Here is a 27,757-nt window from a genome sequence, read left to right as displayed (position 1 = left end):
TCTCTCTCTCTCTCTCTCTCTTCAGTTCTGCGCCTACATTTCTACAGCTAACTTTCTCCTTTCTCTTTTGTTGACATTAAGTAAATTATCAAACTCTGAAGCATTTGTTACTCCAGGTGTGGCTTTACTGGGCACGATCAGGGAAGAGAAAGGCCGGAATGTGGGAGTCTGAAGACACCAGAGACAGGGACAGCCAGGCAGAGAAACCCGAAAGGGGAGTTGTGTGTGTTTGGGGGGGGGGGGGGTTGGTGGAAAAAAACCTGTGATTAACAGAAGAGGACCAGGGTGGTGCAGGGCACAGCCTAAGCACATCAGGGAGGAAAGCTTAGCAGAGTGGAAAGCTGGACAGGCCTTTTCCATCGGAAAGGAATGTTACGGATGTGTGGAGGAAAACAGTGCTGGGCGGCGGGGCTGACGGACGCAGGACCCCAGACTGGGAGTGTTGAGAGAAGTGCTGTAAACAAGAATCATGGTGTGACTTTATACAGCTATCCAATCAGTTTAGAAGCCTGACATGCTGTGCCCACGCGTTGTTTATCTTAGGCTTTCCCAACGGCAGAAAACTCTGGAGTTGAAAAGTCCTAAGGCAGGGGCCATACCCTACATTCTCAGGAAACAGGGAATCAACTGTTTAGGAATGGCGCTTCGGATCCATTCAGGGAAGGATTCCTGGCCCAAGGCTTAGTCTCCAAGGCTTAGTCTGCATGGCCAGTGAGGTGCTTTAGGCTGGCATGTCCTCCTCTGCTTAGGGGCTGTATCTGCTCAGCCAGTGTCCTCACACTCCCTGGATAGGAGTTAGGGAACTGCACGAGCCCCCTGAGCCAGCTAAAAGTCTCACGGGACACTGATGCTATCACCAGTTATCCTCCTCCACTCTCCTTCTGTCTCCATGTCCTGGCAAGCCCGTCTTAACAGCAGCTCTCCCCCTGTACTACCCACCTTGCAGTTTTCCACTCAGGACAGTAGCGGTGCCTGGCCCATGCGGATGTCACGGGAGTGAAGTGAGATAATGCAAGCAAAGTGCTCAGAGCATGGCTGGCTGATATGTGTGAATACGCACTGCATGCCAGAGACTGTTGAGCACACAGAGGTTTTTGCGCAAAGTATTCAGGAGAGTTTCTGACATGCAATACATATTCAAACACATTAGTTCATATTATTCCAGACCACACATTATAATTTCTTATTCCTCCCATCTCATACCAAGGCTATAAATTTTGTCTCCCACCTGACCTTGACTCTAGGCTCTCCCGAGTCATCCTAGTCAAAGCATGCAAACCCTTGCTGTACCAGCATTGGTCTGTGTGTCCAGGAGAACATAGCAGAAGTGATGGTATGCCATTTCCTAGACTAGCTGGTGGTGGAGGCAAAGTTTTGTTATCCCAGCACCCAGGATGCTGAAATAGAAAGAAAGCCGTTCAAGGCCAATGTGAGCTGATTAGTTGCAGGCCAGCCTGGATTCATAGTGAATGCATACAACAATGTAAAAGAAGTCTGTAGCTCTGTCTTAGCCTGTATGTCTGTCTCTTCCTCCACCATCCCTTCTCCTTCCCCCTCTGTGTCTCCCATGCCCTTAAAACATTCATGCTGGGAGATAAGAATTTCCATATCAAGTGATCCATTGGAGAAATCCGCCCAGAGAGACACTAAGGCCAAAGCCACACAAATTAGCTTGGAAGATCCTCAGCTGCCCTCAAGCTTGTCGGTAACTACAATGCTGACTGGCCTGCAGCTTCACTGAAAATTCATGCTACTGCTCAGTTAAGCTAAACTCCTGATCTGTACACACTTAAAGATACACCATCTGCATTGTAGTAAGTCAGTAATTCGGGGGTCGTTTGTTCCGCAGAAGTGAATGACCAATGGGCCCCCACACTGGTCTTATTTCTAACCCAAATTTAATTAGCACTCATGTATAGAAAATGACGTGGATACATCATTTAAACACTGAGCCCATACCTCAGCCCAGAACTAAGAAATAGAACATTGCAGGGCCCTGGCATCTGTATGTCAAACAAGTCCCTCAGGTGATCCAGTCAAAGGAAAGGCCTTGAAGTCTGTGCCCCAGGCTGTCCAGACTGAGAGTGGAGCTGTCGAGTTATATCTTTTCCATAAATAATTGATCGATCTCTTATCCACCATTCAGTTGTTGAAACATTTTCAGTGCCTACCCTCTCTCCTGCCCAGTGAATTAAGACCAAACCGCGGGCCAACTTTTAGCAGCCCGGACAGCCCAACACTGAGCTCTTTCAGCCATATCACCTTGCTATTAGATACCCTACCTTCCTGTAATCTCGTTGTTACAAGCTTTAACCCACAGGCTCTGCAGCTTCACACTGGGTCCATTGTCTAAAATGTCTCACCTTAGGAAAATTTCACCTCTCCTGAAGTGTGTCAGCCTTTAGGACATTTCTTTGCTTACCTCTCTTCCTCCCACTCAGAAACAGTCCTTATTGCACCCACTGATATCAAATTTAACAACTAACACCCCTGGGAACATTTCACGCACACCTGGTAGAGTCTAGGCCATGTGGTGACAATTGAGGGACAGCAGAGTCCATGGCTTGGGTCCCTGACACAATGGCATTGCCACATACAGTGCCTACATGCAGATTTCAGTCTCCTTTGAAATCAATGCCTTGATGGCAGAGACTAACACCTAGGGTAAGCATTGGTATCCAGAAATTGGTAGTTGAATGAATGCCAGTCCAAATGAACACAGACCATACAAAAACATGGTAACGATTTATTCAGTGCAGAACCAAGACTCAAATTGTCCCTCTTCATGCCATGACCCTCTTTCCTGTGCTTGTTACCATCTCTTCTCTCAGGCATTTGCCTTTGGTTGAGGAACCTTGCTGCTCAGTACTGCCAAGTACAGCACACAGCACAGCGTGGGTATAATTGTGTGGAGGCCAGGCACAGAGATCATGGTGTGTAAGGAGACCCCGGGAGTTGTGCAAACTGGAAGTCCTGTTGTCTCCAGGAAGATAATTTGTCATTTTTCTAAATTAAACAATTTATGTTTAAGTTCTCCAGGAAATGGAAGTTACCCTTTCTTTATAAAACACAATATAATAAGCATCAATAATATTTTCCTGTCGTTGTATATTATCAGCATTAGAAACCCAGACAACTTTTGGGAACTCTTTAAGAAGCGAGTTCTATTCGTCCCACAGTGACTGTGAGGTAGACAGGAAAGAGAAATACTAAACATTTAAAGTTTGCTGTATCTTATGAAACCCAAAAATCAATCTCATTTAGTTCATCAGTCTGAAGTAACGATCCTGTGAACTGAGTGTTCCTAGCGTGGTGTCTGCAGTTAGATGTCATGTTGATTTATTTCAGTTCCTTCATGGCTTGGGGGTGGGACTTTCCCTCCTTGTCATAAAGAGCAAGATAAACTGTTGGCCTTTCATCCACTTCCAAAGCCAATTGACTATTTCCTGTCCATGGGCTACCTCCACATCCCCATCTTCTCAAATACCCAGTCTCATTTGTCGGGATCCACACATTGTGTCCTGTGCTTCTCTAATGCCATGGAAATGACCTGTGACCCACAACTGCTGAGCTGAGGCTTAAGCTTGGAATTAGACAATAACCCAAGTTGTAAGAAACACCTTCCAATAGCCTCTGGTGGCCAGTGCTTTTTTTACAACCCAAAGCTGTAATAGACAAACAGAAGTAAGTTCTCCCTAGTCTCCTGACACACCCCTGGATCTTCCAAGATTCTGTTAAGTGGAAAAATCAATCTTCTACCAGATTCAAAACTGATTTGCAACAATATAACTAATCTCTGACATGCAGTTTTGCAAAAAAAACACACAAATTTCTACTAGTTTTGTGCTGGGATTAATGCAAATGAATACTTAGAAGTGATTCTTAAACAATGCTTAAAGCAACTCAGGGACATCTTTCTTAAAGCTTATCTCTTTGCACCCCTTCACTCCGCACCCCAAGAAGTTCTTATATGATGAGGATGAGCACAGACATCAACATTTTCTCATAGAATCCATGAAAACCTCAGTCTGGCTATGGCTGAGAACCTTTAAAATTCAGAGTCATCAAGATGGCTCAGTGGGTAAAGGCACTAGCCCCACAAGCATGGAGGCCTGAGATTGATCCCCCCAAACCTGCGTAGAGTGCATGGAGAAAACTGACTCTACAGTGATGTCTTCTGACCTCCACAGGCACGTTATGGTTTAAGTGCACCCCCAATCATATATCCACATGTGCATGCAAACACAATAACAATAAAAATTTTTAAATAGTTTAAATGAAAGCTATAGAAACAGAGTTTTGAAGAGGTAGTATCAACCTTTACTATCATGGTTATCTTCTTGGTTCTGGTCCTCAGGCACATTTCCCAGCCCTGTCTGGGGTAGATGCCCTCCACCTGGCCTATCATCCAGTAAGGCGGCAATCAAATGATCCCTGAATTCAGTGTCTGGCTCTTCACAGATGCCCACTTATGTACATGCTGATCTTCTTTTACTGCTTTCTGGTGATGAAATTCCAGTGTTCCCTCTGACCCTGGAACTGGGGAAAACATTTCCTTAGGCCACATGCCCATGTTCTGGTTTACGTCCTATCTTTCCTGAAGGTATCTGACATTCTGTCTTCCAGGACACCAGTGGTTCCCAGCAAACCATTTCTCTAAGAGATACTCATTTGCCTGAGCACTCTTTTCTACCTGCAAATTCTGCCTGTGAGCAAAGACAAGTTCAATGTGTGTTCAAGTAGAGAGAGCCATCTTATGGCCTCTGTGGTAAGAGCTATTGTTTGAGCTTGAGACAGAGTTGAGTTTTACTAACATGTTGGTATTGAAATGAGAAGGGCATGTTCACACCATACGCATAGGCTTCTAGTAAGAAAACCCAGCCAATAAATGACAGATCATGCTCCAGAAATGGGGAAATATAGACCCTTGGGCCCTTCAGAGAAAGGAATCTATCTCCATAGAGAATTTATGGAGCCACACTTCTCAACGCTAAATAATGGAAAGCATCTACCATACCTTTCCAAGATATTATTCAAAGAGGAGATGTTTTATGAGCTTTAGGGCTAGGAAGAATCTAGACATTATCTAGACTTCTTTTACAGTTGGAGAGAAATACAAAGGAAAAAGAAGATTAAATGTCACAAAGTCAGTTGGCGGCTTATACCTAAATGAAAGAATTTGGGGTTCCTAGCACATGGCTTTGACAAAGTTGCCGCTCTTTTGGCTGTTCATTCCCTCAATAAACTCAGGGGGCAGACTAAAGACTCCTACCATTTCAGCTCATTTCCACACAGAGCACCTCTGAACACACTCTCTCTCCCTTTTTTCCTTCCTCCTCCTTTGAGACAGAATGTCACAGGATAGCCTAGGCTAGACTCAAACTCCTGATCTTCTTGCCTCCATCTCTTGTTAAGGGCACTGGGGACCACATCCGGAGCTTCAAGGTTGGCCGAAGGTATATAGGCTGAACGCTGGTCTAGGCCCGCAGTTACAGGCCTGCAGGCTAGACATCAAGCTTTGGAGCTCTTTCTGGAAAAAGACAAAGCCTGGGCCATGACTTCTCAGTATGCTAAACAAACAGGGATTAACAACCTATCAATTCTAAGTGTTTCCCTGGGTCAACTCTAAACAAGAGAAGAACTATAAAGAAAAGAGAAGGAAAGAGAAAACAGTGAGGGACAGAAGAATTGCCATCAGAAGGTTAAAGAGGGTGGAGAAGATTTAAAAGTACTTTGAAGTTTGGACTTTTGCTCTTAATTGATAAGAGAATGTGTGGGTACAAAGGGATTCAAGAATTTGCCCGGGTTAGTGCAATAGTTTGGACCATGGCAGAACCAAGGCTAGGTCTAAAAACTTCTAACATCCAGTTCAGACTCATTCCAATTCCCAACACTGTCTGCAGAATTCCCTCATTCCTTCCTGCTAAACTATATCAAGAAGGGTAGCTATGAGACATGATAAGCACACCTGTAATTTAAGTGCTGTGTGGTGGAAGCCAGATGCTAGCAAGTTGGAGGCCAGCCTGGGCTACACAGTAATTGCCTGTCTCAAAATAATGCAGACTAGGGATGTAGCTCAGCAGTGGAGTGTTTGCCGAGTACATGCAAGACCGGGAATTCAATCCCCAACAATACACACACACACACACACACACACACACACACACACACACACAGAGAGAGAGAGAGAGACAGAGAGATAGAGACAGAGACAGAGACAGAGAGGTACACAGACACAGACAGAGAGAGACAGAGAGTGACAGACAGAGACAGAGAGAGACAGAAAGCAGGAATTGGTCTCATTAGGTTTGTATTGCCAGAGCCTAACTTAGAGAAAGTCATATGGAAAGCTCTTAGTCATGTTTTTTTTTAATTAATTAATTAATTTAAACTTGGCCTAGCACTAGAGAAAGAAACATTGCCTCCTGGAATGGTCTACACAGGCTCAATTTTTAAAAATGAAATCATTGTACCTGTAAAGATTATTGATATTTTTTGTGGAATTCTCTTCAACCAAGGAATGTTTCTGCAGCTTAAATGTTCTGAAATAGGGTGCATTATGTAAGAATAGTGGGGGACCTCCTGGAGAGTATACCAGCTGCGCACTGAAGTTTTACACTTCCAATTTTACTTTCTATTGGTTTTTGAAATATACTTTATTATAAAAATTATGAATAAATAAAATTTATTTTTGAATGCCAATTCTAACTACATATAAGTTCATCAAGCTGTATAGCCTTTGAGTCTGGTTAGTTTTAATATGTAGTGTTTTCTGTATTTGGATGTTGTACAGCTTTTCAAATTGCCATCCACTCCATGCACGATAAAAAATCTTTTATCTGTTTAGACCCATAGCAGTGCGTGGGACCAGACTAGACTGTCTGCATATGGGAGAAAGTTGTGTAGCTGGGGCTGTTTGAGGGGCCCCTGGCAGTGGGATTAGGATCCATCCCTGGTGCATGAACTGGCTTTCTGGAGCTCAGTGCCTATGGTTGGACACCTTGCTCACCCTTGATGCAGGGGGAGGGGCTTGATCCTACCTCAACTGAATGTAGCAGCCTTTGCTGTCCCCCCATGGGAGGACTTACCCTTTTGGAGGAGGGGACGGGAGGTGGGCTGGAGAAGAAGGCAGAGGGGAAGGAGGACGGGAAGAGAGATGAGACGGGGATCTGTGGTTGGTATGTAAAATGAATTAAAAAAAAATTAAAAATCTTTTATCTTCAGGAAGTGAGTGACACAATTTTAAGTAAAAACACTGTCTTGAGATACAGCCTTTCTAGAACACTAACGCAGAACAATTATCATTTCTATGATTAGTGTTATGATTTTAATTATATATCATCTTAGGTTGTTATTCAACAGTTTCATTGTTCTTGGCTCCCCGGCTAATTGTAAATTACACCCTTTGTGCATTGTATTTCTTTTATATCTTTCTTCTGGCAATCAACAGGCACATGGAGCACATCCGATGAGTTCCTGTGTTTAGAAGACTAGGCTAAGGAGGCAGAGTTCCTTCGCTGCTGCTCTCGGGGTGACTAACTGGTGAGAGAGAACTTCCCCTGACTCCCTCTTGATCCAACTTAACGTATTGACTGCAATTCTGTTTTACTTAATGCCTCCTACTTCTTCTTAAGAGACACATTTCTTTCTTTTTAACTCACATAGTTTTGCCAGTAGGATAAAAAAAAAATAGGCAAAATTGAGATCACTATTTCCAGTTTTGTCCTCCTACTTAACATACAACCTCTGGGTGTGGAGCATCCATTGATAAAGTAAAAGGAAAATGAGTGTAGTGCACGCCTCTTATCTCTGGGTGAGAGTAATGAGTCAGTCCATGGTGACCTTGACTAGAGGACTCAAAAGGAGGAAATATCACGAATAGAAATCATTACAATGATTTTTAATAAGAAGTGGGATGTGTGGACGCTGCATAGGCTACAGAGTCAAAGCTATGGGTGTTGCGGGAATATTTCCGATTGCTCTCAAGGAGGAATGTGCCTGGTTGGGGCCGAAATAAGGAAGGCAAAAAGATTCTAAATGCAAAGGCTGGAAGTAAGAAAGGCAATCCTCTGTAGAGAACTGATTTTCAAGCACAATAGGGTTAGAGAAGATGTGGGAGCTTTGGGACTAGACTGAGATGAGCCAAGAGTGTAAGACCCAAGATAAGGTTTTTTTCATCAGCAGTTGGTGATGTTGTAGTAGAGCGTGCTGAGTTTGGGGGTGGTCAATATGGCAGTGTATGGACATGGAGTGAAACTGAAGGCGGGGTGAGCTTGCAAAGTCAGTAGTAATACGAGCGTGAATTAAGGTAGCAGGAATGGAGAGGAAAGAACACATGTGGAAGACATGATGGATAAAAATGAGTGCTTCAATAATAGTTACAAGTAGGGAAGGAAGGCCATTAGGAGAAAGAACACAGACATGGTTTTAGCTCATATACTTAAGTTAACACCATAGAGAACTCCTGAACAGCGTTCTACAACCACCTTATTTTCCAACCATTTGGCCTCAAGGGAGCCGCTGAAGGCACAGTGCAAGAAAGGGCCAGTGACCAGCTGTAATTCCTTCTCCTTTTCTCTGGATGAAGTTCTGACTTCTTCCTTGGTTCATAAAATCATTTCCTTCCACAGCTTCACACCAAGCTAGCTGACCTGGCCAAATCTACTGCTGAGTGTGTGAAGCAATATTGACTCCGATGTCATCTAGCTCAGTCATCCCAATAGCCCAAGCATGGAGCAGCCTTGTTAATCCTAGAAAATCCCAGGCTCAAAGAATTCAAACCTCACAGAGGCTGTCCTTCTGGGAGACAAACAGAACATTTCTAACTCAGCAATTCTTGGCCTTCAGTTTGGCTATATGTTGTACCTGTTTGAATTTTCCTTACAGTCTATGAATAGCCCTCCACACTAAACCTCCTTACAGTATGTTCTGGAAGGAAACCTGCCTTGAACACCAATCGATATCTGTCATGTTTTGTTGTTGTTGTTGTTGTTGTTGTTATCACTAAATTTTATTTCCTAGTAGATGGAAATGTATGTCATGTTTATTATATTAAATCTCAGTGGTTAATACAATTACTTTACATTTTTAATTACTTTAAATTCCCTTTGTCCTACATCTAATTGGCAAGAGGATAATGAAACTTATGAAACAGAGTCCCAGAGGTATCTAGTATTGTCTGTGATGCCAAACCCAGTACATTTTTAAGGCTCTAGGGTTTTAGAAACACGCTCTTCGTTAGAATTTTCTATTTTTTCAGGGCTGGTGGGGGACGGGTTAGTGGGTAAAGAGTTTCTCTGTGCAAGCATGAGAACCTGAGTTTGGATCCCCAACATCTGTATTTAAAATCAAATGCGGTATTATTGATGCTTGTGTGTGTGGTGTAGTGCGTGCGTGCGTGCGTGCGTGCGTGCGTGTGTGTGTGTGTGTGTGTGTGTGTGTGTGTATGTTTGTGCACTCACATTGTTGTTTTTACACGTGGAAACCAGAAGTTGGCATTGCGTGTCTTCCTTAATTACTCTCCATTTTATTTTTTGACACAAGATCTTTTATCGAACCTGGTGCTCACTAACTGGCTAGACTCTGGCCAATAAGCTCCACGTATCTTCACTTCCTCTTTCTCTTTCTGGTAATTGGGGTATAGACACACACCACCACATCTAGCTTTCACGTGGACGTACTTAGTTCCTTGTGTTTTCATGGCAAGAACTTATGAACTGATCCATCTCCCCAGCCTCCTCAAAACAGGTTTATTTTGAACAGATTTTATTTCTCATTAAACCTAATGGCATAATTTAATAAACAATAGAATGCAGAGTTCCAGGATATTAAGTGTTTCTATTTCCAGTGATTCAGAATCTCTGGCATGCTAGCCCTTATGTGCAAATAACTTTGGCATCTCTGAAATCCACATTAACATTCTTAGCTGGAGACATCTGACTTAAACCAGGAAGTAGCTTGGGCATTAGGATAATAGGTCACTAAGTCAGTCATTGATTCTCTGTTTTGTTTTTAAGGTTCAGGTTAGGTTAACAGTTGAAATAAAACTCAAGCAAATTCCTTACCTATTCGTTATGTAGCTCATGAATGCCAGACACTTGTCACCCAGAGTTTGCTTTGCGTTTCATCACTGTCTTAGTTAGGATTTCTATTGCTGTGAAGAGACACCACAACCACAACGTTTACACAGGAAAACATTTCACTGGAGCTGGCTTACAGTTAGTTCAGAGGATTAGTCCCTTATCACAGCAGGAAGCTTGGCGGCACACAGGCAGCCAGTGCTGGTGAGGTGGCTGAGAGTTCTACATCTGGATCTTCAGGCAGCAGGAAGAGAGTGATACTGGGCCTGGCTTGAGCATCTGAAACCTCAAAGCCTATTGCATGAATCCTAGTTGGTTTTAATAAAAACCCAGAGCCAGATATCAGGGTGAAAGCTGAAAGATCAGAGGAGCAGAGCAAGCCACAGCCACCACCTCTTACCTCACCGACTCCTCAGCCTGAAAAGAGCCAGAGTTTCTGTCTCCTACCACTTTATTCCTTTTTCTATCCAGCCATATCACTCCCTGTTTCAATCTTTCTAGTGCTGGCATTAAAAGTGTGTGATCCCAAGAGCTGGGATTAAAGGTGTGTGCCACCACTGCTTGGCTCTGTTTCTCTTTTAGACTGGATTGATCTCATGTAGCCCAGTGTGGCCTTGAACTCACAGAAATCCAGGTGGATCTCTGCCTCTGCCTCCCAAGTGCTTGGATTGAAGGTGTGGGCCATCACTGCCTGGCCTCTATGTGTGTAATCTAGTGGCTTGTTCTGTCCTCTGATCTTCAGGCAAATTTTATTTCCTAAGAGTACAAACAGAATATCACTACAAAGCCCACTCCCAGGGACATACTTCCTCCAACAAGGCCACAGCACTTAACAGTGCCACTCCCTCTGGGGGGCATTTTCATTCAAAGCGCCACAATCACCATCATTATCATTCCACACCATCCTCCCGATCATCAAAACCTACATTTTTATACGTGCACAAGTACGTTGGAAGGGATGCGGGAGGGAGGACCTGCTAAGAGAGTGAGTTCAGGATCTCAGCCGAAGCAACTCAGTATAGAAGAAAGACAAGTTGACAGCCCAGCTCATTTGCCTCTGCTATGTTTGCCTTTAGTCCTTGTATTTAATATCGAGGACATGCTGGAAGATGATGTTGACCAAGCCAAGTAGAGTCCTTTACTGAGGAAGATAAATAAGCCAAGTGAGTTGAACAAATAGAGGCTGGCAATCTGAAGAAGTCTCACACAGCTGTCACTTGTAGTTCTAGAAACACCCCAGACAAAGTAAGGGCATCAGAGGTTCAAATCAAGTCTGTTGTGGCAATTGCCCTTCACCAAATAAAGGCCAGCAAGGATTCTTACTTCTAGGTGTCATCATCCTTAGCACAGGCTGCATCTCCCTTCCAAGTCTTTCACCCTCCGGGGGCCATTGCTTCTGCCTTATCATCCCCAGCTCTCATCATCCTTAGCATCCTAAAGCTCATTCCACGTGTATTTGAGAGGACCGGGATCAGCCATTCACGTCCCTCCCCACCGTCGTCTACTGAATTTCTGACCTCTGGACTTGAGGACCTCATGTAAAGTTGTACTCTTTACTCCATTCCTGGGAAGTTCTACCACCCATGCAGGCAGAGGACTTACCAAACAGCATCGCTTACGGACTCCCAGGTCCCTTCCATTCCAGAGCTGTTCTGTAGTAATTAAGATGTCTCTGGGGCCTGGATTTTTCTCTACCTTTGCAGTCTAATATTTGAGCACTGCAACTTCTGAAGAAAGACTCCAATCCTCTTGTGTTTCTTACTAATTCACTCATATGAAAGCTGCTCTTTGGAATTTTGAGACTTGGATGTAGAAATGCCGAAGGACCTGCCAAGTGAACATTCCACCTGAGGACCAATGCAATACTGTCTGCGTTGTCTCTTTTCTTCTAGCCCTGTAGCTCTTTGTCACAGCCCATCCTCTGTGTCATTCTTGCCTCTCCCTCTCCTGGAGGACCTGTCACCCATGCTGATTTTAAGGAGTCTTTGTCCACTCAGCTTGTGGCTGTTTGAGCTAATAGCGTCAGTATTTTTCTGAATTCTTCCTTCAGCTTTGATGCTTTGGTTCAGGGTCTCAGCACCTCATTTTGGATTTTTATTGTAGTCTGCTAGCTGGTCTCTCTTACTGTCATCTTTGCTTCTTCAATTTATCTTCTTCTTTCACACAAAAGAATGCATTAGTCATGTCAGGCCAACGGTATCATGTCATCTCAGAACTCATCACAGCCAGACACATGCCTGTGATCCTAACACTCAGGAAATTAAGTTGGAGATCAGCCTGGGGTAAGTAAAGAGATACTGTCCGAGAACAAACAAACAAACAAACAAACAAACAAACAAAATCCCAAACCCATTACTGACCACGTGAATAAAGTCTATATTCCCAAGAGAAGCTTCTCCCCTTTTTTCTTGATCTATCTCTTATGCCATTTCATATTTTTGGCTCAAAAACACTAAATAATTTGATTGTTGCACTTCCATGATAGTTTGGCTTCTCTCTCTTTATACATGCCATCTCTTTTGCCTAGAATGTTCTTTCGTTTTGCTTTTCTGCGTGGTTATTACCCCGCACTTAACAAAAACAAAAAGTAAATAGCACTAGCTAACACCCTCTTTGATACTTAACTCAGGCTTGGATTCCAAAAAAAACCCCAAGCCTTTCCTGGTCTTTTTCCCTCCCTATAAAGTAGTGTTTAGTTCTTGTATACTCTCTGAAGGCTTGAGCTCTGGTGAGGTGTCTGACAGAAGACACATTGTTAACATCTGACTGGCCAATGAAGCAGCAGCTCTTCATTTCCAGGCCTGAAATCAGGTCAGAGGCTGACCTCATCTTCCTCTCTCACAGCCCTGACCCTAAGACTTGTAAGGCCACCAGAATCCATTTCTTCTGGCGCTCAGAGCTGTTTACAGAACTTTACTGTCAGGATCAGAAGCCAGCAGAGAAAAATCTACTCTTTGACTACCATTAAAAAGCAACTGTAACAAAGCCCAGGGTCTTCCCTGAGTAATCAGAGCATGTCCAAGGCTGGAAACCAAAGAAAGGCTGCCAAGGGGAAGACAAATACCTGATGTGTTGCAATCTTTGAAATTAGAGTGGCTGAGTGGTGAAAGGATACGTTATTATTCAACTGCAAGATCTACGAATCATTAGGGAGGGGGGATGGGATGGATGGTACACCATGGAAATTGTGTTTCCTTAGGTGTAAAAAGCAATAAAGTGTCTCTACTGCCTGCAACCACCAACTACAAATTGGAAAGCCTGGGGAGCAGAGTCCTGAACGCTGTGGGATGTTTCTGTATGTTAAATGTATTGCTCTGATTGGTTAATAAATAAAACACTGATTGGCCAGTGGCCAGGCAGGAAGTATAGGTGGGACAAGGAGAGAGGAGAATTCTGGGAAGTGGAAGGCTGAGGCAGGGAGACGCTGCCAGTCGCCACCATGGAAAAGGAGATGTAAGGTTCTGGTAAGCCACGAGCCACATGGCAACATATAGACTAATAGATATGGGTTAATTTAAGATATAAGAACTAGATAACAAGAAGCCTGCTGTGGCCATACAGTTTGTAAGTAATATAAGTCTCTGTGTGTTTACTCAGTTGGGTCTAAGCGGCTGCGGAACTGGTGGGTGAGAGAGATTTGTCCTGACTGTGGGCCAGGCAGGACCAGAAAAACTCCAGCTACACCTGAATGTTCTGTCTTTGTATGGTCTAATGCTTGTTTGAGGGATTATCTGATAATCTTCAAAGCAATCACCAAGCAGAGCTAAAGGCCACCAGGTAAATCATCAGAAGCCAGTTGACCAAGTAAGGGTCACAATGATGACGGTGCTCCATCTCTTTCTGCCACTAAACAAAATACCAACAGGATTTCTGAGCCACCAGGCCAGAGATTACAGAAAGTTGTTTGTTTAATTCATTAATATTGAACTTTGAACTCTTTTTTTGTCTCCACGTGGGTCCCAGGGGCAAATCCTTTCATTCATGGAATCTGAATTGTCAGAGCGCATGTCACCAGGTACTAAGACCTTTGTGTTTTTTTCTGTTTGTGTTGTTTTAAAATGGTTTTGGTTGGTTGGTTGGTTTTTGTTGTTTTGTTTTTCAAAATAGGTTTTCACTGTGTAACAAAATGTTTTTTTAAAGGTAAAATCAGAAGAAAATATCATAATATATAAAGGATATCATAAAGACACAAATTGACTTCCTGGCTAGTAAGAACTAATTAACACCATCTCAAGGAGGCTGGGTGGCTTTTTAAACAGCCTAAACACTGACCTGGTGAATGTACTGTCTCCTTTTGCAAGCTGTGGAATAATAAAGATAAAAGAATGTATTACAGAAATAGAGATCTTTTGAATACATATGCTAGCTATAAATTACACACGTGAAATTGGCCTTGATTGAGACCTGAAGGTTTGGCAGGTTCTTTTTAAATCTGTGGGCTGTGTAGCTAATGATGGACTGATCACTCTCATAAGAGCCATAACTATGTTTACCAGTCCTAGAACTAAGAGAATCGCTGGTTCTCTTCTACTGCATTATTTTGGTTTGGATGTGAAATGTTCCTCCATGGGCTCATGTGTTTAAAAAGCTTGGTTCCCAGTTGGTAAGGCTGTGTTGGGGATTGTGGATCCTTTAGGAGGTGGAGCCTCACTGAAGGAAATGGCCTAGGGGAATAGGCTTTATGGATACTGGTACTGGCCCTGGTTCACACTCTGCTTCCTGGATGTTGCTGGGCTGTAACCTGCTACCTCTTGTTCCTCCAAAAGTTGTCCTTCTTGTCCTGCCTTCCCTGCAATGATGGATTGTATTTACTTCAAGTGTGAGCCAACACAAACCCTTCGCCCATTAAGGTGTTTCGGCCACATTTCCTATCTTAGCAACAAGAAAGGTAACTAACACAAATATTCTAGGGCACAGCGGACCCCAGTTCCTGCTCTTTCGTTAAACTGATTAGAACCCTGTGGAACTTTGTCCTTCCCTGCCTGAGACGGGCCGCTGCTGTTTGAGCCCAACACTCTCCTGTTCACACTGCCAGCCTGGGCTTCCCCAGCCTCAGGGGCCGCATTGCTGGCCTCTTCTCAGCTGGGGAGCCCTCTCTCTCCCCGCAAGAGGGACTCCGTGTGATGACAGGCACCACTGAGACAGCCTGGGGACTGGTATTCTTTTCCCACTAGAAAAAAACAGAAGAAGTTTTTCACAGTCCCACTTTTGGGAGAAGCAAGTAAATCATTAGCTACTGTACACCTGTGAGTTGGGAAATGGGGCCCTGTCAGCAGATTTTTTTTGAAAGGTGACTCACAGCTGAAAGATTGATACGATAACTGCTTGGGGCAGAATAAAGACCACGTGAAGACGGGAGCTGGGACTGCATGCACAAGGCCTCCACAAAAATCAAGTCAGTCACAAAGGTCTCAGCAGTGATGGGGGCAGTGAGGGTTAAGAGGCCCCCACTCCTAGCTGAGAAGCTATTGGCAATTGGAGGCTGCTCGGGAGAGAGAGTCAATTTCCTTCAGGCAGTGAACATACAGGCGAAGTGAGTGGACTCTGGATATTTTTAAAAGAGAGCAATTTTTGTTAGTCAATTTTTAAATTCATTAATTTTTTCCATGTAATATATCCTGAGCATCTCGCTTCTCCTTTTCTATATTGTTTTTAGACTCTCAAGTGAGTGGAAAATGAGAAATGGTTCCTCTACCTAGAAAGAGAAGGCGTGTTTGGTGGAGTTAGTAGTTAGAGTTAATGCTGGCTCCACTTCAGGAACTCTTGGAGTAGATTAGAAATTTCCCCCAGAACTAATCATTTGAGTCATATATGATTAGGGAAAAATAATACGCAATAGTAAGCCAAAACTAATATTGCCAGAATAATTATATATCAATTTAGACAAAAGAAAGAGTGAGGTTACCTGGGGACTTCTTCAGACCCTTGCAGAAAGGAACCCACTTCCTCCAGTGAGGCCCCACCTCCTAAAGTCTTCACAGCCTTCCAGAACAGCAGCTCCTGCAGGGAATCAAGTGTTTCAAAGATGGAGGCCTTATGAGATACAATGCACACTCCAGCCATGTCAGTACATTGGAAAGAGAAGCCAGGATTCCCTCAGTTATAAAGCTAATGGATGTGGTCAGGGCTCTATTGGGAGTCATCCGCTCATCTTGCTACACAAGCTCATAGATTTATAACCTACCAAGCCATTTCTAGGCCTGTTTCGTTATTTATACAATGAAAGACTTGTAAGGAAATGATCCAAAAGTCCCAAATTCTGCAGTTCCCTGAACCTTGAAAAATAGAAAAATATGCAAATGATTTCTCAAATCTCAACAGTCTGTTTACACTTACAATAAACAGAGAAGATCTTGAAATGCCAACAACCTAGTTTTTCTAGTCTGTAACAAGATTTATTCAGGAGTCAGTCTATTTTTTTTTTCCAGACACCTTGCAGCTTAACATTTTAGTGTGAAAAGGACTAAGACTTGAAGTTCTGGTTCTATCAGTAGGGCTAGAGGGGTGTTTCTTTAATCATTTAACTTCTTGCTTTTCCTTCCTTAAAGTCAGCCTGAAATCCTAAATCAGGCCAGTTGTATTTAGCCTCTGCTATGGTTCAGATGTACTTTGTGGCCCTACAAGTTTGTGTCATGGAGGCTTGGTCCCCGGTGCAGCAGTGTGGAGACACTTGTGGCTTTAAGAAGTAGAGCTCAGTAGAAGACAACTGGTCATGAGCGCTCCACCCTCGGTGATGGACTAAAGCTGTCTTTGGAAGGGCGGATCAGGGCTCTCTGAAGAGGTTCTCTTTATTTTATCATTATCATTATCATTATCATTATTATTTTATTTTATTTTACAATATAATTTAATTCTACATATCAACCACGGATTCCCTTGTTCTCCCCCCTCCCACCTCCCTCCCACCCCCCATTCCCATCTCCTCCAGGGCAAAGACTCCCCCGAGGACTGATTTCAACCTGGTAGACTCAGTCCAGGCAGGTCCCGCACGCCTGTAGTCCCAGCTACTCAGGAGGCTGAGACAGGAGGATCGCTTGAGTCCAGGAGTTCTGGGCTGTAGTGCGCTATGCCGATCGGGTGTCTGCACTCAGTTCGGCATCAATATGGTGACCTCCCGGGAGCGGGGGACCACCAGGTTGCCTAAGGAGGGGTGAATGGGCCCAGGTCGGAAGAGGCTCTCTTGAAAGTGGGTTGTTAGGAAGTGAAGCTATTCTATACTTAGTCCCCTCTGAATGCACTCACTCCCCTTTCTCTTTCTCTACCGTGTGGGGACACAGCCCAGGATCACAGCCATCATACCACCAGGTGCCAGTGCAAGCTTCGAAGATCTTCTAGCTAACACAGGACTAAGCCAAATAAACTCCTTTGCTTCATAGGGTCCCCACAGCCTATATGTGTGTGACTGTCAGAGCACGTGTGTGAGTGTGTGTGTACATATGTGCATGCGTGTATGCAGGCAAGAGGACATCCTCAGGTGATACATTTTATTTTTTTCATCCATTGATTTATTTATTTCGTATGTGTGTTGCATATATGTATGTGCACATGCTATGAGGCATGTGTTGAAGTCTGAGGACAACTTGATACAATCCATTCTTTCCATCCATCATGTGGGTGCTGGAATCAAAATCAGGCCATCAGGCTTGGTAGCCAGTGCCCTTCCCCCATAGAACCATCTTGCCAGCCGAGCCTCAGATTTTGTTCTTCAGGTTCATCTACCTGCTGTGGGATGGTCTGTATGTCAAATTGGTCTGATTGGTCAATAAATAAAACACTGATTGGCTAGTGGCTAGGCAGGAAGTATAGGCAGGAAAGAGAGGAGAAAAGAAAGAACAGGAAGGTAGAAGGAGACACTGCCAGCCGCCACCATGACAAGACACCTGTGAAGATGCTGGTAAGCCACGAGCCACATGGCAAGGTATAGATTTATGGAAATGGATTAATTTAAGATATAAGAACAGTTAGCAAGAAGCCTGCCATGGCCATACAGTTTGTAAGCAAAATAAGTCTCTGTGTTTACTTGGTTGGGTCTGAGCAGCTGTGGGACTGGTGGGTGATAGAGATTTGTCCTGACTGTGGGCAAGGCAGGAAAACTGTAGCTACATCTACCTTGTTTTTTGCGTTGACCTGATACTCCCTGGTTAGGTTAGGCTGGCTGACCAGGGAGATCCAGGGATCTGCCTGCTTTGCCTCCCAAGGGCTGAGATTACATGTGCCTGCCACTACGCCTGACTTGTTGTATCTGGGTTCTGGGTTCCTCATGCCTGTGTGGTAAGCAGCTTACCAACTGCATCATCTCCTCAGCTCTTGTGTTATTCTGATAAAATAACATGAAACAGACTAAGACACAGTGATAGCATGTTTTGTAGGTGCCTCACTTAAGCCTAAGGGGCCAGTAGGAATGTGAGAGTCCCCTTGATGTTTCTCTGGGTGAACTGTGAAACTACTCTGCCATCTGCTGTAGGTAAAATCGAGTGAGGTCAGCCGCACTTCCCATTATACAGTGATGACTAGTGAGGGTTGGGGGTAGAGAAGGTTTTGCAGATGGGATTCCCACATCTGGATAGCCTTCCCACATTCACTGTGCATTTGCAACTTGTCCTCCGGCACTTCCAAAGTAGGTGGTAGCAATGCACTGGCATCCATGTGGAGCTGAGCTATGGGAAATGTTCTAGTGACGAGTTCTCTGAACCCATTCCAGCTGTTTAAAAAATGCTAGGTGCTATTATGTTGTAAACACAGTGCTCAGCCAGAGAGTAGAAGGGAAAAAAGCTAAGATTCATTTTGTTGTAGGGTTCTAGCACAGAAGACAGAATGATTTAGGAAAAATAATCAGCCAAAGTTCAAAAGACAGTCCTCCACCTACTGCCCCTGAGGTGGCTGTCTGGGAATTCACAGGAGGTCAAAGGATCCATGAGCCATGAGACTGATTCAAGGCCAGTTTCTTTCCTCATCTCTGGGAAGCATATCCCTGTTTTTTTTTTCCCCTCTAGCTACTATAAACTTAAAAATTACAAACAAGGACTGTTGATTACAGTTTATTCCTTCTCTCCTGGAGGTTATTTACTTTGAGACTTGGATGACTCTGGATAGCTGAGCACAGACAGACAGAAGAACATACATGTGGACAGAACTGTATCATTCATTGTCCATTCTGGCTGGTTTAAACTAGGTATGATCGTGTGAAGATCACTGCTTTGTGTGGACCCATGTATCCTTGAAGACATAATTCAAGGGTTTGAGGATTTGTGCTAGACTTATGGTAGCTCAGTGGTAAAGCACGGGTCTAGCAAGCACAGGTCCTAGGTTTGGTCCTCAGCGCTGGAAAAAAAAAAAAGAGGTAAACAATTCTAAGGGCTGCTTAAGAAATCAACTTACAGTGATTCTTCTCTATGTAGCAGAGTCTAGGGTCCTAGAAACTTACACTGACTTAACCATCATATAAACCTTTTGTCGTATTTGTATTTTGGATGAGGAAACAGGCTGGAGGGGGAGTCCCTTGCCCAAGATCACACAGATTGAGTCTTAGACACCCCAATACAGGTTGTTGGAACCACAAGTTTGTACCTTTCACATTCCGCCTTGTTGGCGTGAAAACTGATTGGAAGCCATCTTTGTCACATTTCACAGTCCTCTAGAACTTGTATCAAGCTGGTTGCAGAGCTGAGGTCTGCTTGGCATCCACAGAATCCTCCATCTGCACTTCTGACTTGTCTGTCACTGAGCAATGAGCCTGGCCATGAATCACTCCTAGCTTGAGAATCTGGCTGGAGCTCACTCCCTCTCAGCCAGAGTGCATGTCTGGAAGACAAGCTGTCTAACTGGCTTTTCAACTCACATCAAACCGGAAAATAGTTTTTAAGGTGTCCTTGTATTTTTGTAACTGCTTTAACGATGCTGTTACTCAAGAGCTTATGAAATGTTTCCTGATAAATATTCTTTTATTTAAATACTTAGATCTAATTAATGAAGCATACTGATTTTTAAAAGCATTGAATACAGTATTGTTTACTTTAAGTGTACTTTGTAATCTGTAAGTAAGAGCTTCCTTTATAAGAGAAAAATCATTCTCAGAAAATCATAAATGTATTTATATGATCATCTCCCACTTCTTGACGCTGTTGATGGAAATCCACTCTGCTTTGATCTGTTGTTTGATTGCTTCGAGGGGTAATTTAAATGAGAATGTCCCTCATAGGCTCAGGTATTGGAACACTTGTTTCCTAATTGGCAGTGCTATTCGGGGAGATAACGTAGTCTTGTTGGAGGAAGTATGCCACTGGGAGCTGGCTTTGAGAGTTTGTAGCCTTGCCCCTTCACCAGTTTGCTCTGCTTCATGGTTTTGGTTGAAGATGTGATGGCTCAGCATCCTGCTCCTGCCATTGTGCCTGTCACCTGCTGCCATAGCTCCCTTCCATGATGGAGTCTTATCCATGGACTCTGAACACCAACCACAGCCAAAATAAACTCTTCCTTCTATGAGTAGCCTTGGTCATGGTGTCTTATCACAGCAACAGAGAGGTAAATAACATACTTTACATGTATAATTCTTGTGTTGATGTTAATATTTTAATTTACTTGAGGATATATGCACAGTATCTATAAAGCTTAATAAATACCCTTGTTAACATTAATAAAAACTATACCGATAGTAAATTCTCACTGGGTGAGAATTCAGGTCTTAAGTGGTGAAAAAACTTCATAATTTATTTTGAGTGAAAAAAAAAACCTTATTCTCCAAGGAAAGGGAAATTTCTGTTCATAAGTTAAAATTATATTAAATTAAATCAAATCGTTGTGATTATAGTGGAGTTCTTACTTTTCAGAGTTGTCTGAAAACAGCATCAAACCATAACTAACATGGCTTCCAAAAGGTACAAAACCCCATAAGTCAATATTCTAACTTTTCTTACAGTACAAATTAAAATAAAAATTCAAAGTTTCTATTTGTCTTAGCTTCATTTCTGTTGCTGTGATAAAATACTCTGATCAAAAGCAACTTAGGGGGAAAAGATTTCCATGACTTAAAATTCTAGGTTATAACCCATCATTGTGGGGATGTTGAGGCAGGAACTTAGTCTCATATCCATAGTCAAGAAGAAAGAGATGCATGGATCCTTTTCTGTTTGCTTTTTTGCTATTCAGCTAGCTTTCTCAGCATTATACAGTTCAGGACTCAGCCCAGGAAATGGTGCCACCACAATAGGCTGGTTTTTCTTACATCAATATAACAGTCCAGACAATTCCCCACAGACGTGCCCATAGGCCAACCCAACGTAGACAATTCTTCATTGGTAGTCTCACCCCAGCTGGCTCCACATTGTTTCAAGTAAACAATTAATGCTAACCATCACAATATTTTTATGTATTTTATTATTCTTACAAAGAAGATAGTTTCTATTCCAATCTACCTTGTACTCTGGCTCCCTAACCTTGATGAAGCTGGAGGTTTTGAGATTGCCTTTTGTGGGTGGAGTTGGGGATTTAACCACAGCCTTGTTCCTGTCCATTGTCTTGTAAAGAAATGGAACTGCACACACCTGTAATCCTAGCACTTGAGAAGCTGAAGCTGGAGGATCTGTGTAGATTCAAGGATAGCCTGGACTACATGATCTACTTGAATTCAAGAGCTGCCTGGGCTCTATGGTAAACTCCAGCCCAGTAGTATGAGGCCCTGGCTCAAAAATAAAAATCTTTTAAAATCAGGCAGCACTGGGTTTTGACAAGTCAAAGCATCCAGAGGAAATTTTAGATTCTCAGGTTTCCGTGTTAAATAATCTACTTTTGAAGCATAAGCTGGCATTACTATTGAATATTTCACTGAAGCACTTCCAAAAAGTTGGTCTTCCTTGTTTACAACAAATTTCGAAGAGACATGGTGAGCCCATCTGATAGGATGGCATTGTTTTCTTCACAAGTCTTTCATGTGGGCATCTCAGAAATTCAGATCTCTTAGATGCTGTCATGTGAACATCATCAAGGGAGTAGCTGAGACTGTGGTAGGCCACTCTGCATACAGTTGGTTACTGTGCATAATGTTAGTAGTTGAGCTGTAAGATTGAAACTTTCGTCTAGTAAGCCTAATTTAAGACTATCCTGGGAAGAAGGCCTTATTTCCTTCTACATGTGATTTTCATAAGAGAATATAGCACAAAATATTTTAAATGGTAATATGTGTTCTCACCACAACAAAGCTGATAAAAAATTTTGATTCACAATGTGTTCAAGCATTTTCAAGTATGTATGCTCATTTTACTTATATAATTTTTTTGCTGATATTCATGGCCAAATTTGCTGCAAAGAAAGACAGACTATAAGAAGAATTTGGTTAATTTTGGCAATATGTCTTGGGAATTACCTTCCTCTGTGTTATTTCATTATTTAAAAGTTAATACAGTGTTTATGAAAAATGTTAACTGGTGGCTGAGGAATAGCTCAGTGGTAGAGAACTTTCTGGCATGTGTAAGACTCTGGGATTGATCCTCAGCACTGAAAAGAAAAAAAAAAGAAAAGAAAATGAAGCTGGTCGTAGTGGTGCATGCCTTTAATCCCACCACTCGGGAGGTAGAGGCAGGCAGATCTCTGGGAGCTCAAAGCCAGTCTGATCTACAAAGCAAGTTCCAGAAGAGCCAGGGTTGTTACACAGAGAAACCCTGACTAGAAAACAAACAAAAAAGAAAAAAGAAAAGAAAAGGAAATGAAGCAGTTCTGTCAGAATTCTCTTCAAATACTCAGATAATGGCCTTTTTAGTTATATATTGTAAATCTTTGGTTCAACTAGATAGTAATAAATCCAGGTAATTTTCCTTAACAAAATAAAAGTTCATTTGTAAAATTTGTAATAATATAAAACTGGATCTTATATGTGTTCAATACAAAAAGAATGTCTCAAAAATTAAGAGAAAAAGAGAGAGAGAGAGAGAGAGAGAGAGAGAGAGAGAGAAGGGAAGGAAGGGAGGTAAGAAGAAAGGGAGGAAAGGAGGAAGGAAGGAAGGAAGGAAGGAAGGAAGGAAGGAAGGAAGCTACAAATAAAATCTAAATCTTTCAGCTGGATCTCCACAGATCACCTTCCATTGTTGAACCCAGAGCAGAAGTTTCAGGTCTTGAGCTTTGTATGGCAAAGTTCACACAGACACCAACAATTAGTACCAAATGACCAGAGATCGATTGCTGAGAGGAGAACAAGGTCAAAAGTCATAAGGCAAAATGTACTCCATATAACTTTCAAAACAGATAAGATGGTTGATTTTCATGGTCAACTTGGTTAGGTTTAGAATCATCTAGGAGAATGGTGAGGTTCATGGTGAGTGTCCTGATCAAGGGTCAGGCATTTCCAGAGAAGGTTAATTATAGGAGGAAGGCTCATCCTAAATGTTGGTTACCATGCTGTGGGCTGGGGCCCAGACAATAAAAGTGGGTTATAGAGAAAGCTGGTTGTGCATCAACATTCATCTTTTCCCATTTCCCAAAGAGTGGGGGGCTGCAGCCACACACTCCCATCTTCATAATGTCCTGCCCAAATGCACATAGCCAAGCAACCATGGGCTGAGCCCTCTGAAACAGTGAGCCAAAATACATTAATTTTCTACCATAAATTTTTCCTGTCAAGCAACTGGGTCACAGTGATGCAAAAGTAATGAAGACTACTGGTGAGATGGAACATGCAGAGCTGAAGAAAAACCCAGGTTTTTGGATAAGGATAGCATTCTCCACAGCATGTAAACACAAGCATATGTGGGCACAGGCAAGGAGAAAAACAGAAAAGAAACAGATAGTATGAGGAGGAAAGAACAGACATGTCACCAACTGCCTAAAGAAAGCTACTCCGGGCACACCATCTGGAGACCTCTTAGCATCAAATGAACAGCTTGGAGTATGTCTTCATTTGGAAGCCAGCCATCGAGACTAAACGTTAGCTAGTGATTTAAAAAAGGGAAATGTACTAGAAAGAAGTCAGAGTGTTGTAGCTTCCAAATAAAAATGAAAAACCAGAACTTGTAAGCCCCAAAGACCAAGGAGCCCAGCAGCTAAATTTGTAAGTTTTCATTCTAGGATGGGGCTATTTATAATAAGATTCAAAATTGCCAAGGTCCTTGCTTCCCTCCAATGCTGGGGACAGGCATTCTGAGTAGCCCAGGTTAGGTCCAAGGCTCACACCTGCATTAGTCACTGTGAGCATCTAGGCGGGGTCTTAGAATATAAACATAACACTGTTGTGCTCACCCTGCGCTATGAGTGTAAGTGGAATTAAAATGTGGTGCATTTCAAAGAAAGGCAAACAGCAGAGAGCTGGGTGCCGTGACAGGAAATTTCAATTCCACATTGAATTTTACTTAAAATAGTACTGCCCACAAGAATATTTATGTAAGTAGGTGAAATTGATGTGTTTAATCCTACAATTAAAGTTGAGTGAGTTTGATCAGGAAAGGGTTCTTGCAGGCAAGAAGTTTTGAATGGAGATTCAAAGGGCTTGGAGTGGCAGGGCACAACTGGCTCCAGACAGTGGGAAGAACATGTACAAAAGTTGGAAGGGTAGGGAGGTGGGAGAGTCTGGGAGGCATTGGGACAGTGGGAAAACATCATCAAAATATGTTGTTTGCAAAAAAAAATATTAAAATAAAAATCTCAAAGTGGAGAAGTCCTATCCAAGAAAGGACAACTATTTTACATGGCTCGTCCACGAAGATTAAAGCGCATTAAGGTGAGTTGGACAAGAGGTGAGATATTTGTCACAGGTGTAGAGTGTAGAGGGAGATGAAGAAGGAGTTTTTGTTCCCCCTCCCAACAGAAATGGGGACCCCAGGGGAAACCTTCCATGTAACTCTCTTAATGTTTTTTGTGACTCCAGGAAGTCCAGAATTCCCTTCCTCACCTCTCTCATGACTACAGTAAATTTTCCACCAAAAATTTGAAAGTTAGGGATATTTTGCTTGTAAGAGGTAAGACCCAAAAGTCTAATCTTAAAAAAAAAAAACTAGGAAACCCAAAATATTCAAGTGACTCGATGTGTGCCATCCACTATGATGGCTACATGTAACTATTTAAACTTAAATAAATTGAAATAAACGAAAATTGTATTCCCAGCTTCCCAGTTGTTCTGATCACATTTCACGGGCTTAACACCACAATGAAGCTAATGGCTACTGGGTTGGAAATCCAAGACATTTCCGTCACTACAGAAGACCTACCGGACACCACTGCTTGAGACTTGATGGGTAGATGACTTGGCTGTGTGACTAGCCTTTACACACGGAGAGTAGAGAGCCCTCAAGTCAAACTCTGACCGTAATGTTTATACCCCTTTGGGTCCTAGTAGAAAACAGATGGCACACATGAGAGCGCTTAGCAGAGGTAGACTGTTTCCAAAAGTGCCACAGAGCCAAGAAAACAGGTAGGTGTTAGGATTCCGTGCATGAGCAGCTCTGGGTCTTGTCTGGCGCCTTACGTCATCAGCGGGCAGCTACATACCGCCTTAAAAGCCGGACACGGACCCCCACGCTCTCTCTTTGTGACTCTCCTTCCTGCGTTTCCTCTCTCTGCCCCTGCTCTGTTCCCTCCACCATCCCTAGCTTCTCCCTCCTATCCTCCCTTCTTTCTAATAAAGCCCATTCTAACTCTGGTAACCATGGCCTGTGCCTGACTCTTCAGCCAACCAGCCAGCGCCATCCTTCCTTTCATTGGTGCTATGGACTGGGATCTCAGATAAGAGGTTCTCTTCACACCCAGCGTCCAGGGCTGAGTGTTGTGGGGAACCCCTGTACCGATCGAGGGCCTGCAACTTCCCACCGCCCGCCTCTGCTGCTCACGTGACCTCCGCTGCCATGTCCTGTCACTGCCACTGTGGCTCCTGCTGCCCTGTCTCCACCACACATGCTATTGGTGGGTCCCTTCCCACGACTCTGCAGCCAGACCTATATTCCTCGCCGTGGTTCTCTGGCTGTGCTGGCAACGACACATTTTCTCTTCTGATGAGGAAGTCCAGTCCATGCTGTCAAAACACCGGGTGGTCCACACGCTGCATACACTCCCAGCCCTCACCCCCGTCTTGACGAAGTGGGGGGGCTAACTTGTGCTGATTCATAGATCCTTCCTCTACCTCAGGGACGCTTGAGATAGCAGCCTAGGATCCCGGTTTGTTATTTTAATTTTTTTATTTTTCTCTCTCAGCTGCAGCCATGGGACAAAGGGGTGGATACCAGTAAATTTGGCCGCACAACAGCTTCAACGGAACTTCTACCAGCAAACAGGCAAATGAAAAGAGTTACTTTATCCCCAAGCTTTCTGCTAAAGCTTTGAACCCTTCTCCCTTCCCATTTCTGATGTTTTCTCTGCCATGTGCAACCATTGCTGCCTATCTGACTTCCGCTTTCGCTCTCCGGCAGTGGGCGGGCTCTCTACCACTGTGGGCGGCTCTCACCCTAACTCACCTTAACTCTTCCCACTCATTCTCAAGCTGCCATGAGAGGCACAGATGGGTCTGGAAGTGGGCTAGGATCCATGCAAATAAGTTTACCATAGTCAGGATGGCTCTAGCCAGAGATCAGTTTGTAGCCTGCCTTCAGGCAAGTCTTCCAAAAGCTGTCCTCACGCCAGCAAATGTTAGGAGGAAAAAAATTCAAGACACAGAATAAAATCCGTCTCTTGTTCCCCAGACCTCCCCCACTAAAACTTAAGCATCTGGAAAGCAAGGCTCCTGACCCCACAGGCAAAAGTGTCATCTGCGGTGTTCAAGGTGTGCCAGGGAAGAGATTAAAAAGCCCGAGGTCAAAATTGCCAAGTACTGACACACGCCAGCCCCTGAAGGCTGCCGGGTCCCTGTTTCAAGTGCAGGAAAAACAGCCACTGGGCCCAGGCTTGCACCACCACCCCATGGGGGCCACCGATAGGGCCTTGCCCAAAATGTTGTCAAAAGGGTCACTGGTCAGCTGACTGCCCTAATGCACCTAGCGGCATAGGAACGCCAGATAAAGATCACCCTCCAGCTGACTTCGTAGGCTTGGCTTTCAGTGATGACTAAAGCTGCCCGGGTCCCACCCTGGCCATTTCCATCCCACACAGGGAACCCAGGGTAGCAATCCGTTTCTTTCCTTCTAGACCCCAGAGCCACTGACCCAGTCCTGGGAGTTTTGGGGTGTCACCTCTCCTCATTTCCCTACTGTTGGGGTAGGGGGGACAGCCTTACTCACCTCACCAGACTTAATTGTACTTGCAGGGTACTTATGGGAAAAGATTTCCAGCAGAGCTTTCATTTCCTTGTTCCTTCCATGTACCTCACTCCAGACCCGCCTGCCTGTGCTTCTCTTCGTGTACACAGACAGGGCCTTGATCTCTGCCTTGTCCTTAATTCCAAAGAAATTAAGTTCTCACGCACCACAAGCTTTCCTCTTCCCAGTTCCCTGTTCTGACTCACTGCTCAGCTAATGGTACAGGACCACCACAGGACTGGAGTCCAGAGATCATCAAGTAAGAAACTGTAACAGTAGCCGGGCAGTGGTGGCACACGCCTATAATCCCAGCACTCGGGAGACAGAAGCAGGAGGATCTTTGTGAGATCGAGGCTAGCCTGGTCTACAGAGTGAGTTCCAGGAAAGGTGAAAAGCTACACAGAGAAACCCTGTCTCAAAAAACTAGAAAGAAAGAAAGAAAGAAAGAAAGAAAGAAAGAAAGAAAGAAAGAAA

The 27,757-nt window shown here is 43.6% G+C and overlaps 1 long non-coding RNA gene across 1 annotated transcript; it reads left to right on the top strand.

Moving 5' to 3' along the window:
• The first annotated feature begins 1,243 nt into the window (after positions 1–1,243).
• On the top strand, positions 1,244–17,235 carry LOC114703137. Its single transcript, XR_003736093.2, has 3 exons — positions 1,244–1,254; positions 6,745–6,748; positions 17,140–17,235. It is a non-coding gene; the product is annotated as an uncharacterized LOC114703137 (long non-coding RNA).
• Positions 17,236–27,757: the final 10,522 nt, after the last annotated feature.

This window comes from Peromyscus leucopus, chromosome 17, assembly GCF_004664715.2.
Source record: "Peromyscus leucopus breed LL Stock chromosome 17, UCI_PerLeu_2.1, whole genome shotgun sequence".
In the NCBI taxonomy this organism is placed as follows: domain Eukaryota; kingdom Metazoa; phylum Chordata; class Mammalia; order Rodentia; family Cricetidae; genus Peromyscus; species Peromyscus leucopus.
Note: the sequence above shows the minus strand (reverse complement) of the source record. Positions and strands in the feature narration are given on the sequence as shown.